General features: G+C 37.3%; 1 protein-coding gene across 3 annotated transcripts in view; it reads left to right on the forward strand.

The window, feature by feature from the left end:
• Positions 1-14,210, forward strand: part of DPP10 (dipeptidyl peptidase like 10) — a 448,704-nt gene that overhangs the window by 240,285 nt on the left and 194,209 nt on the right. The gene's annotated exons all lie outside the window — the stretch shown is intronic.

The following is a 14,210-nucleotide window of genomic DNA, read 5'->3' on the forward strand; positions in this document are numbered from 1 at the left end:
AGGAATTGTCTCTTTACTACTGCTCTTAAGAGCAGAAAGAAAAAAAAGATACTTTCAGTAGTAACTTCTGAAGAAGATGAAAAATAATTCTTTCTGGTGGACTGCTTAGTACATATACAGGTTTAGGAATGGAGGTGACCTCACTGTGGGGAGATGATGAATATTGATCAGCATCAAAGGAAAGTGAGCTGCTCGTGTTCAGTGTTGGGCAACACTGTTTAGGAGACATACAGTGTGTGTGCATCTCACATGCTGCTAGAAAAGCAGAGTTTTCCCCTTTCTCATCTGGTCATCTGGCTCCGCATGGTGGGATTTCAATGACTACAAGGGACCAGAGCTCATCTCATGTTTCTGTAGTTGCCGCTGTTTTGTTTGTTTGGAATGAGCTGCCAGGGAAGTGGTTCAGGTCACCATCCTTGGGGGTATTTCACAGATGTGGTGCTTAGGGACATAGTTTAGTGCTGGACTTGGCAGTGTTAGGTTACTGGCTGGATTACAGCATCCAGCACTGCTGAAGGGGCATGTGCAGTTGTTTCATCCAAGGCTTCACAGCCTCTAGTGTCCTTCCCTGTGGTCACAGCCTCTCCAGAGGCAACAGATTTTGATAGTAACCTCACTGGGTTAAGCCAGACAGTGGCCTGTGATGTATGCTTTTTCCCTCCACTTGCTCTTTCTGTCAAATGGTGGCTCTCCAAAATACCATCTAATACCAATAAACTGCCACCTTTTTCCAGCACCTCAAACTGATTTTGAGAAATGTTGCTTTGACGGATTTTACTTTCAATCAAACCATAGAGCCTCAGCAGATTTGCCTCCTGGCTGATCTCCATTGTCATAGAATCACAAAATGTGCTTAAATTGCCCATCAGGCAGCTTTGATTGCTCACTTAAATCTTTCTGAGCAGTATTTCATATCCCTGCTCCAAGCTGGGTACCGAGAGAACTCCATGGTCCTATATTGGTAGGACATCTGGAAGATGGTAGAGGGTAGATCTAGATCCAGATCTTAATCTGGAAGAGGGTAGATTAGAATAAGCAATAGGAATAAATTCTTTAGTGTGAGGGTTGTGAGACAGTGGCACAGGTTGCCCATGGAGGCTGAGGATGCCTCATCCCTGGAAATGTTCAAGGCCAGGTTGGATGAGGCTTGGAGCAGCCTGATCTAGTGCTAGGTGTCCCTCCCCATGGCAGAGGTTGGGACCAGGTGATCTATGATATAGGATGATGCTCTATCTGTACCAGTAGAAACACCAGTACTGTATTCCCCCTTCCTAAAGTCATTAAAAGCCATTTCGTGAATGAAGCCTGAATATGTGTGTGGGTTTGTGCTGATAGGAATGGAAATTTTTGCTGTCTTCCATCTGTTTGTGCCTCCCTCCTGCCTAGGTTCAGCATAAAATGTAATGGTGTAGTCTTGATACAGTGTTCTCCACTCACTTTGCAAATAGTTTTCCGAGTGGAAATGCCTGTAACTTTGGTCACTACTTCTCTCTTTTAGAGAGGCTTAAGAGAATTTGATTTTCAGTGTTATCAATTGTTGAAATATTTTTTTTACTGTTCTGTTATATTTGAATTAAAAGGTCATATTTGAAGACTGCAGTCTATTTTTACATGTAATGGATCTGATTCTGAAGTGCCTTTGTTCATTAAAATTAGAAAATTAAAATAGAAAAAATCGGCAGGGGAAGCCAGGCATATTATACTATTACTTTCATGTTTGGTTTTGAAGGTAAAACTATGTCAAAATTATAATTAGGTTTTGTCCTCAAAATGGCCTTGCTAGAGTACAGGCATTGATGGAAACAACTCTGGTAATTCAGGAGTAAAGTAATTCCCAGCTGAGTAGACTCTAGAGTGCTTCCCATTGCTCCACTAAAATAAAATTATCATGCCTAAAACCAGCCTGCCTTCAAGCTGGCAACTCACACATGAGGAGCAGAAGCATCACTCTGAAGACAGACTCTAGAATTATTTTTTTATTAAAAGTGTTCACTAAAAAAACCTGCTATATACATTAAAGTTAGACTTGATCAAGTCTCTTGGCAAAAATTAATCTTTGTTCAATGTGTTTTGTTTCAATGTTTTACACCCAGTTTTAAATTTGGGGTTTTTTTGGGGGTAGCTTATGATACGTATTTCTGGGTGATGCACAAAAAGGATTTATATGTCTCTTAGATCAGATGCACTAAATAACAAACTATCTTTCCTCTGGTGGAAAAAATTGTGTATTTGGATAATTTTCCGTTGTGGAAAGGCACATTTCATCCTTGAGGTAGGTTTCTGTTCTTCACATGAGCCCATTTTCTGAACAAATCAGCATTTCTTCATCACTTGTGTATTCAGCTCTTGCTGTTAGTTTTGGGGCCCTGTGGGCTTCCCAGTTAAGAGTTTGTTTTCCATTGCTGCATCCATCCCTGCATCAGTTGAGTTTTCTGTCCTGTGATTTAATTACTGATTCCCAGATGGACAGATGAATGCCTGATCCTCTTTAATGTCCCAGCTAAGCTTTAAGGAATGATCCCAGCCAGATAGATCATTTTCCACTAGTTTATACACTGGGATAATAAAACAGAAATTAACATGTTGGTTCAAAACTAATTTTCAACTGATAGATACTACTGCTTTTCTGTTTGATTTTTGGTTTTGAAGAGAGAATGTCCAGCCTGTTGTGTCATATAAATACTAAAATAGCAGGGAAGTGAAATGCAGTGCTTTTTATGGTATTTTAACTTTAAGGACTTCAGTGGAACTGTTTGTACTAAAGTAAATCAAGTCCTCTCCATTGAAATCTCAGAGATTGTAATGCATCTCCCCCCCAAATGTAAAACTCAAATTTATAAAATCTTAGATTACATTAGTGGCTTAGATCAGAATCTACATCCAAGACTGATATTTAAAATTAATTTCAAAAATTATTGGCTTGCATTCCAGTATGATTTATACCTTTGCTCTATCTTCTTACCTAATATTCTGAAGTTTTGCTTCCTGCTGCGAGGAGGCACAAGAGTATCCTTGTCCCTCCAGATTTGTTGCACTTTAGTTATGCAGATGTACATTTTGTATGCATAAAGTTCTAGGATAATGTACTATTGACTTGTAAATACTGCAAAGGAATGTAGTGTGCTACAGTCATTCAAAAATACAATATTTAGTGCAAAAGAAAGAATTGACAGGAAAGGCTTTGGTCTACAACACCAAAGAATCATGTGGATTTTATTTGATTGGCAGTGCTACTTATTTTTTACAAATCCTTTATGATGAGAGCTAATAAATATTGCAGCATTAAATCCTGGAGATTAGAGGGTATTTGGAGAGAATGCAAATTGTCTTTCCAGAGTGAATTTTGTGTGCAAAGCATTGCAGAAATAGAGGAGCTACTGAAGGCCATGTGAAAACTTGGATGAATTCAGGGAATGAGCACTGCAGGAGCATCACTGAGCTATGGGGGGGTTCCCTTGCCTGTCTGCTACCTTTATGAGGTCTGGGGGGGCAAAAGCCTGCTTTGCCTCTCTGATGGAGTAGTTGGAACAATCTTACTGGGATTCATAGGCATTATAATTTTGAAGATCATTAAAATGATGCCTAGATTCTACTTCTAAGAATTTTTTTTGATAAAAGAGTTACTTGACCATTAATTAGCTTCACACTGCAACATCACTCATGTAGTTTTTCCTTAAAGCTTACTCAGGATTGTTCTTTTCAAAGAAAGCCCTCTGTTCTTCTATATATTAAAAATGTTAGAAGTTATTCTTGTGACCATGACCTTTTGATAACACAGAGTGATTTGGCTTTACCTTTCATGCTGTTAATGGTCACTGTAGATAATAGGACTACTTCTACTTCCAGATAATAAAACTGTAATGTAGAGAAAATGAGAATTGTGGAAGGGGATAGAATTATATGGTGCCTGTAAAATGTGGAAAGGTAAAGATGAGAGGGAGTGGAGAGCTTATGAAGAAATGGAGATAATTTAAACTCCTTTGTATCAGTTCTAGGAGTAACAAAAACAAAAGTGTAGAATAATAGGCTAAGTGGGATGGGAATGAAGGTTCAATCACCACCTACAGCAGTTGTTCTTTGCTTGTTCTCCCAGTTTTAGCAAACAGAATAAAGAAAATGATTTTCTGAGTGAACTGAATGTTAATGAGGAATTTAGTTATTTAAAGAGGAGTCTTAAAAAAGTAGTAGTAAAGTTCAAAAGGTTTGAGCAGATACACCTGAAGTCTGAATTTGGTTAATGTATTGCAAAGCAGCAAGCCAGATGGCAGGAATTCAAGATTTATAGAAGTTTAGTGGAAGTAATTGCACCACAGGTGGTCATTTTGAACATTTCATTTGTGAACAACTGAGTAGTTGTGATTTTTCTCAGTCCTTCAGCTGGATGATTTCTTCTGTGGTGCAATGACAAAATGAAAAGCCTTCTGGGGACTTAAAAAATGAGTAAAAAGAAATCTCAAAGTACTCTCTAGTGACTTTGATTTTATTGGTTTTATTATTCTGAAATGGACAATGTTCCAGTCTTGCAGTACTCTGAAATACACTACAACCATTTGCCATTCTCAGTCTAATGAATACTTCACTGATATTAAGATTTTTATATAATTTTATTTTTTCTTTCTAAGCTTACTAAGATTTTCTAAGTATATTAACTATGCTAAATGCTATACTTTCATAAGGCTTAAATTACCAGAGTTTACTATCTTCAAAAATTTTGAATTTCTGAATTTGTGTTTTGTCTTTTAAGGTTTTTTCCACACAGAATTTTCTCTTGTTTTGGTATAATGTACTCATTATACCAGCTTGAATATAGACTTGAATAAAAAGATGAACACCTGAGAAAGATGACTTGTAAACAAGGAAAAAAAGAAAAGTGGAAATGCACTACATAGTCACATTTTGGTTAGCTCTTCAAGTTTTGATAGCCATGGTATTTCTGTAATGGAAAATTCCCACAGTAATTTTGAATATTATTTTATTTTCCTTTGGCATTGTATCATCTACGTTTCCTGGTATATAAGTATTTTGAACTGGTAGAATGAAATCATTTAGATTGAAAAAGACCCTGAAGATCATCAAGCACAACCCTTAACCTTGCACTGCCAAGACCACCCCTTGACCGTGGCCCAGATTTGGCCATTTTTGTGGGGTGATTTTGGTGGGAAGCAAAGTAACCTGGGGGGAAGAAGAGTTTCAGCTGATATTTTGGCTACTGCTTGTGCCTTTGTTTTGGTTTGAGTTAGCATAAGCAAAAAATATTCAACATCTTGCAGAATGTGCCACCGTTTGTGGTGCTTAATGAAGTTTTACCCATCCTGTGATTATCAGTCTAACCTAGGTATAAAAATTGCTGTTATAATCTCAGAAGGCAGTGACCCATAAAAAATGTATGATTGAAAGTGGGGTATATAATTAACAACGTGATTGTTGTTTCTTTAAATACACATTTCTGTGTTACTGCTCTCTGGCAATATCTAGATGTGCCCTTAATTTAGCTGTCATTAACTGGCTGATCAGGTACAGATATCAGGGTAGATGTGGGTCATCAAAATATTCTCCTCTGAGATGAGAGTGGCCTTATAATTTATTTTTCTTGTAAGGACAGGTCTTTTGGAAAGTCTGTCAAAGAGGAAGGACTCACTGGGGAGGCAGAGCCATACCTGGTTGCTTGTGCTGTTTGAGCTGAGGGAATTTTCACTTGCTTTTCTTTTTGGCTATCAGTTCCCATCTGACAAGGATTTTCAGAAGCTGTCTTCTACACTTGAGCTGCAATTATTAACACTGATGATTCCTTCCATTCATGTGCCTGATTACCTGATGGAGCCTGCAAATCAGTTTGGCTGCAGTCAGAGCAGAAGTAATTGCACCTTCAATTTAGAGCACAAGTGGAGGACTGGCCAAGATCTACAGCCTTGATGTGTGGTCAGGAAGGAAACCACCAAGTGGTGTTTGTGGGCACTTCCTGAGAAAGCAGATGTAGTTAAGGCATTGATTTTCTTATCCTTTGTCTGGCTTGTAATCTGAATCATATGTTTTTCTTTTCTTTGTAACATTCTCATTAATGCAGTAATTATTGTGTGGCTGCTCTATTACAGAGGAAGTATGGGTCTCATTTTTTAAAAGGAGTTTATGCCCTTTTCTTGCTTGGTATGCTTAAATGTTGAAGTTGCAGTCTTAAAATACATTACTGGACAAAAGCACCAAGGGTGTCTTTCATTGCTCACTTCCAGAGTTACATAAATATCCAACTAATAACCTCAGGGAATGCATAGAAAACAGAAAATAAAGCCACCTTATTGCAGTGTTTTGCATTATGTTGACTACTGACACAGATGTATTGAGAGAGAGGAGGTCAAGGGGAGGGAAGGTTCATTTCTTGATAGGGGCTGAGTGGGATGTAGACAGCTTTTGGGTAAACTGCAACTTTTTATTGCCTCGTTGGTAAAGGCACCCAGCAGAACTAATGTATATATTTTTAATACCTTCTTGTTTCATAAGTTGACATACACAGTTACTGTTGGTGTACTTTGCAAAACTCTGTGTTGCTCTCTTGAATGTTTTCGGATGTCAAGCTTTTAGATTCAGTTTTTCTATTCTTTCTTAACAGTTCAGCTTTTTGCTTTAGTAAGATAGAAATACTCCTGAAAACTGTGTGTAATAAAGCTACTCAGGTAATAAAATTATTACATGAAACTGTCCTAGTTCAATTCGGTGCAAAATCCTGTTTTCTGTATGCTTTCTAATTGTGTTATAATCCTGTGGAGTATTAAAGGAAACAATTCTAGAGGAAAAATTGGAATAATTCTCACCAGCACCTGTTTTGCTAGGTCAGAGAAATGACTGTTAGAAAATTGCCCCAACTATATTACTTTGAGGTATTTTGATTGAGAATAGCATCAGCAATGTAGATACTCAGTTCATATTATACTGGATTAGAAACCTGTAATACTTTTCCTGACTCAATTTCTTTTCCTGCATCATGTTGAAACATCATGTGGCTAAAGCATCATGTTGCTTTGCAAATGATTCAGTTGTAGACAGGTAACATTTATGAACTGATGAGATTCATGCATTTATTTCACTTTCAGATGTGTGATAAGCCAAGCTTTTTGCCCTCAAAGACTTCTGTAGAAAGCATTAAAGGAAATAAGACTCCATGTTACTAACTTATTTAATTTCAGAAGCTGAGCTATTTTGCTGATAGTGGTTTTAAGGAAAAAAATTTGCACTGTGTATTGTCCTTCCAAGGAAGTCCGGGTGAAAAGACAGAATGCACAGAAAAATGTCATACAGTGTTCTGTCACTAAGAGAGGTTTCTTGGAGTTATTTTTGAGGCTTGTGATGACAACTACCACTTGTGTGTCTGTGTGGGAATTTCATGGACCTAGCTGGTCCATTGGGAAAGCTCCTGTTGGAGTCAGTTTTGTCAGTCTCTTTTGTTTTGTCCCTGGTTTTCCTGTTTTTTAATGTCTTGACTGTCGATGGGGAAGATAGAAAGGATGGAGTTCATCCTTTGGGCTTTGCTGTCCCACTCTGTGCTGCACATCAGCTTCTTCAGAAGTTGGTTTGAGTTTGCATCTGATGAACCTGGCAGAGAGGAGTAGGGATTTGGCTGCATGTCTCCACAATCTTCTATTTGAAGAATTGCTTCCTCCAAGGGCCAATGTAGCCAGGAGTCCTGAGTACAGCCTGGAGCCAGCTGATCACTTCATCACTTGATGTGAGGGTCTTTGGGCTAGTTTTCATGTTATTTGAAATTTTAATCCTGTGGGAGCAGCCAGAGCTGCCTCGAGCTGTAAATTCATCAGTTGTGATGTAGCGGCTCCCAGAAAATTTAATAAATTGTTTACACGAAGGAGACAAGGATGCAAAGGATTATTTAGTTCTTCAGCAGGGGATAAGGAGCATGTGGTTCTGTGGGCTGTGGAAAACAGGAAGAAACCCTGCAGGTGGAGAGCTAGCAGAAAATGTGAAGAAGGAAATTGTCCTGCAAAATTCAGATATTAACTGCACCAGTGCTTTTGATACCATTCACTTCTTGTGAATGAGCTAGAAAATAATTCTTGGCAGGTTTCCACAAACTTGAAAAGATACATTTTAATCATTTCCACTTATCCATGAAGAAATCCACAATTTTGTTCTGTGGGTGGTTTGTCTGTTTCTTTTTATTTTTTTTATTTTTTTTTTTTTTTTTTTTCCCCGTCCTGTCTCTGCCCTGAAAGTGGTTTGTGTTTTATGAACATCCAAGATTACCTATGAGCCCATCTTTGTGTGGCACAAATGTGGATAAATTGTTCTGTGGTTTATTAAGTAAGTTATTTCTATAACTAGATCTGGATTCTAACATTTATTTTTAACTTATTAGCTCATTTTTGAGGGCAGACAGAATGTGTTCACGTAGTCTCATTGAAAAATAATTAACTCTTGGCAAGTATTTAGGAAAAGGAAATAAAGCTTCCCACTTCTTTAATTATTAATCTGGAGAATCATGGAATATCCCAAGAATCCATTTCCCTTCAGACCTATAGTACATCTCTGTAATTGCAGCATTCTAGCCTGACTTGTAGCCCAACACCTTTATTTCAGTCAAATATTGTCCTCTGCCTCTAGACTTATCAGTAGGAGTTGTTGAGGTGGATCTGAAGGAATTATTTGGCTCTTATATTAAAGCTCAGAGCCAAAGAGAGATTTTGACTTGAGTATTCTTTTGTGAGTACTGGATCCACAGACAGCAAATTCCCATCAGTGCGTTAATGGATAATACAGGGACAGGGCTGGTTTTGAGCTTCTCTTCCAGTTCAGTGAAGCAGCTCTGCCAACAGCCAGGGACCCAGCTCCTAGTTTGGATGGATTTCTGCCCAAATTTCTGCCCAAATTTCTAAGATCTTCAGTGATACACTGTCACCTATATCAATACAACTATTAAAGCACGCATGAAGTGTGTCACAGTATCATTGCTATTACTCTTTTGTTAAGAATATGACAAAGCCCCTAAAAATATTCTTTGTTTAGTACTGCCCAGGTCTCCCTTTTCAACCCAGTGCTCTTCTGTTACACTGATTTTACAAAAATGCACTAAACCTGATTTCTCTGATTTCTGTTGTTTCTGTTTGTCATTCCCATGCTGTAACCACTGTGCAGAAACGTGTCTCAGAAGTGGTTTTGTTCTGGCACTGATACCACTTGAATGTGTCACTAAGAACTCAGTGTTTTTACAGTATCTATAAATTTGTTTAAAAAATAGCTGCGCACTTCAGAGGAAGCTGTGATTGCTACAGGAAATACTAATTCCATATTTGTCTTTCTCATTCTAAGAATCTAAATTTTTCCTTGTGGTGAACTACAGTGTTACTTTCTCTTTTTTTGGCAGTGTAGATGTGTCCTTGATTTAACAAAACACGTAATTTAGTCACAAGAAATAACTATTGCTATTTCATACTTCTTGAAATAATGGTAAATAATGGTACCAGTTAAGGCTTTGGGAACCCTTACATAGGTTGTAAGTAGAAATACAATTTATTGCTTTTCTCTATTTTGTTTGCTGCCATGCTGAACAAGGAGCTATATGTGAACAAGGAACTCCATGTAGAGTGTTTCTTTCTTGACCATTCTCTGTTTTTATTATCTATTTATTATTTACCTTCACGGTAGAACTGTAACACCTAGAGAAGAAGAGAGCACTCTGTCCCACCAAGAGGGAATCCCATTTTCCATAGGTCAGTCAAGAGCTATGGCATTATTGGGTGTCTCACATTTTCCCCATAAAACAAAATGGATAAATGACCTGTGAAGCGTTTTGTAGAGGGATATTGGCCTTTAAGGAAAAAAGAGTTTGCAAGGAGAAAAAAAACAACCTGGATTTTTAAATTATCTTGAAAAGTGTACTGTTGAAATGAATGAATCCAGTTAAACAGCCAAAAAAATACTGATAATTTCCTTTTTTTCCTAGGACTGCTTTTGCTTTTTAATTGAGTGGAGTATATGTAAGGACATAATTTGGTGACCAATAGTCTTTTTCTTTAATGTTTTTTATGGGCTTTGTGTGTGTGTGAAGAATGCACTGTTAGTGCTGTAAGGACTTGGATTGTTTTAAAGTTATCTTGGTTTTGCTGGGTTATTGTATAAATTATCTCCGTATAAAATAGTACCATAGTATCCAGACTATAAATTTCCTGATCACCTCTCTGGTCTTTTTTCCCCTAACAAAATGCTGGAGAAAGCTCTATATCTTTTTTCCTGTGGAATCATAGTATAATATTTGCCACAGTTTTGTTCACAAATATTTACATAAAGAGATTCTGGTTTTCTATTCTCACATAACCTTGAGAAACTCAAATTTTCTTCTACCTTAGATCACCCTAAATGCAGAGATTACAGTGTTGCCTTTCCCTGTACTGATATCCTTTGGCTTATTTACACTGTAATTTATTTATTGAAATGTTGCCTTGAATGATATTTATTTGTATCTATAATCAGTGGTACATAAATGTGTGTGCATATATATGTGCATGCAAAGGCTTATTAAGGCACATTTGGATTTAAATTATTTGTTTTATTTGCAAGTAACTTCTGTGTAAATCTGAAAACAAACAGAAAAATGTTAATGTAAATTTTCAAAGTAACCTTTACAAATTTGTTCCCTGTTATATCAACTCCTGTTTTTAAAAAAACTGTTTTTGACAAATCCATTCTCCAGGACTCTTAAATGGAATAAAATTAAGCCTGTATTTGAATACCTGAACAATAAGAAACTCCAAAAGGTAACTTTGGTGCTTCTAATGACAACACTCTTTGAAGTTATGCTCCAGTGCAGAGTTTGGTGTTATAATACTACATATAGAGATACTGTATTCAATGTAAATTGTAAAATTATGAGGCATAAACTTGAATTTAACTTATATGACATTATTACAGTGTATTAACCTTTCCTGTAATCCTACAATTCAGTAAAGTGAAATGTTATGTTGTCAGACAGATGTGCTCATTAATGCCAAAACTGACAATGGCAGTTTTATGGGACCTTGCAAATAGCAAATATAGAGAGATATATAAAAACATTTTAATTTATTTTTTTTCAACAGGTTATATCTGTAGAAAGGTCTGTAGGTATGCAGTAACTATAGCCTATATTCATCTATTTTTTGTCTTTTATTTTCTGAGATATATTGTTTTACTTGATTGGGGGATTTTTCTTCAACATAGTATGAATGGAAGAAATATATTATTATCCCGTGACATTCATGAAAAATTTAGATCAATAGGAATATGTGAAAATATCTTTTTGACCACAAATGACTGGCAATAGTCATCTTCCTTCATATAACAGTAACCTGAATAAAATCACATTCGTGCCTGCTCCTTTGCCATCCTTTTCTGTCCTTGACATTACTTGCTTTAGTAAAATATATTCAGAGTTTTCTTTAATTATGGCAAATGAGTCACTGATTTCCTCCAGGTAATAATGGTGCATGGGCTCATTGGAAATGCACCACTTGCTTATTCTCGTCTAAACTTGCAGGCAATCTTCAAGATGCAGAGATATGTTTATATTCAGACAGAAATGTCACAAGCTTAAGTATGAGACTTGTGTGAAGAAGAGAAGGTTTAGTAGTGTGAATATTGGAGCTTTGGTCCCATGAGAGCATGAGGAACATAAGCTGGAGTCTTGCCTTTGTTAGCAGTCAGCTTCAGACTCCCAAAAATGTGTGACTCCTCTTGCCAGTCAGCTGTCTGGAGGTGAGATTTGGAGGGGAGAGTGGATGAGTGTTGCAAATAGATGTATTTCATAAAGCAGGTGTTCAGTACCTGTTCTGCTTTGGACCTTGCAAGGATCTGTGTAAGTGTCTGAAGCTTTCCTGTATGTAAGTACTTTGGGGTGCCAAGATGCTTACTCACATCTTGCCATAACATCATTGTTCTTAATTCTCCAAGTATTTCTACTGGATTGGAAATAGTACAATATTTTTACTTTAAAACAGGCAGAAACAAAATGTAAAAGATTGTGAGCACAGGATTAAAAGGGACAACAATTGCAAAATACTGAGTCTCAATGAAGTCCCCTCTTATGCTGCAGTAACTCTGCCTGACATCAAAGCTCTTCATAGCAGTGTCGTATGTTCAGCTCTGCTCCCAAAAGCCAAAGGAATTCCCTTGCCTGCTACCCTGTCTCTACATCATGATTGATTCTTATTTCAAATATAAATCAGTTTTGTCATCCATTGTTATTTTATCTGTTTGCCCCAGCTACTCAACATTCCTTATTGCAATATTTTCCATGACCTGCAGTTTATTTATTTTTTTTTAAATATTGTACCATGAAAAGTTTTCTTTTTTCCCCTTGTTTTTCTGTGCTACAAGTGTGCGTACTATTGTGTAGTTAAAAAAAAATAAAATAAACATCCACATATTTTAACTTGTGCATGTGCCATGCTGTTCTGCTCAGCTGTGCTCACCCCATTTCCTCCCTGCATGTTGATGTTATGACCATAATTTTAAACTCTTCTCACATGCAAGTCCAGGAAAAATACCTCTGCTTAGAGCAAAAATGATCAAAGTGGAAAAAAAGGGCCAAATGCTTTGCAAGCTTAAGAAAATACATAACCAGTGTGGATGATTGACACTTCTCAGAATGACTTATATGTGCACATTTATTCTTTTAGTTTATTTTCACCAAGACAGAGGTGGGTTTTCTTTTGTTTTATTAGTTTTGGATTGGGCTGGGTTTCTTTCAGTTTGGCTTTCAGAAAGGAGGGGTTTCTCTTACCAACGCAACCCAAAGAAATAAAAATATGAAGAAGGATTGTTCCAAAATACAAATCCCACCCTGGTTCTAAGCAGGGAAATTGCTAACAAGCTGCTCTCTTTTTAAAATGCCCGTTGTCCACAGAGCTGACAGAGAATCATGCTGTGAAAAGTGATATTTACAGTCAATCTGAGAAGAAGCATCAGCATTTTGATGAATGAAGATACTGACCACAGAAAGTAATTATTAGACCATAATTGTTCAGACAAGAACTGGAGCAATAAGATCTTATAACAACTGTGAACTGTAAAGAGACCATGAGGGATGAAAATGATAGGTACTTATGCAAATGATTGTAACTATTCTGTGCCACTTTGTGGATCTGCCTTTTGGTTTCTCTTGCTATCTAGGCCATGGGATTACTCAAAAACAGCTGGGAAGGAATGGATGCAATCATTTCATCACAAATTCTAAAGGCTTGCTGTGGTGATTTTCCTGCAAGTAGTACAGGGCAAATTCAAGGCAGGTAGTATTTAATACCAGCTGTATAAAGAACTCTGAAAAGACTGCAGTCTTTTTGTTACAATATCCTGGGCGTGCCTTTTAAAACACCTGAGATATCAGCTTAAACTGTTTGTCTTTTTATGATTAGCACCTTTTCTTCATGCTTGAAGAATACAAATGGTAGAATTTAAGGAACTAGGTGCTGGAGGAGTCATTAAGTGTTATTGTCACGATTACCTCTAAGCTACAGATTGCTACTGCCAAGCAATTCACTTTTGCTTTTCCTACTCCAGTGCACTTTGCCCCGGAGAGTCTTGTCAAAATAAGAGAAGACTGTGATTCTTTTTTGAGGTTTCCTCTGTAGGCTTGGCCCTGGTGTGAGTACAGGAACAGTTGGAAAAAAAAAAAAAGACAAATGAAGATTGTTCATTCAGGGCTTCCAGGCTTTCTGCTGGCAGAAACCTACATGCCATGGCTACAGTCTAGGGGCAGGCACCAGTGTACATCTTCACGCTTTGGTACCACTGAGGCTGTCAGCATGGGAAGGTTCACTCCATGCTGCAGAAATAATAGCAGAATCTCCACTTGATCTTTCAGATGTACTAACTGTACACAGCAAAAATAGTTGAAACTGGTGGAATTCTTGTTCTTGACTTTCACAGATCAATGCATATTTTCTATATTATTTCACCATTTATCAGCTAAATTGATTGCAGCATGGGTAGGTAGTTCTTTGAGAGAAAGCAGTTTAGTTAAATGCAAACTCTCAGGGTTGTTGTGTCTTTAAAAGTTGGTTTTTTATTTCTTCTCCCAAAGGGGATGCTGGATTTTCACTAACCTGCCTCTCCTGGACAAGCCTAGCCAAGGCACTTTTTAGTCCCCAGGTTTTACCCAGTGCCTTCACTGTGTCTGGTTACACGCAGTCTCTGACTGCTTCTGTCATTATTTCTGTGGTAGAAATTGGATT

Source organism: Heliangelus exortis, chromosome 6 (genome assembly GCF_036169615.1).
Source record: "Heliangelus exortis chromosome 6, bHelExo1.hap1, whole genome shotgun sequence".
Classification (NCBI taxonomy): domain Eukaryota; kingdom Metazoa; phylum Chordata; class Aves; order Apodiformes; family Trochilidae; genus Heliangelus; species Heliangelus exortis.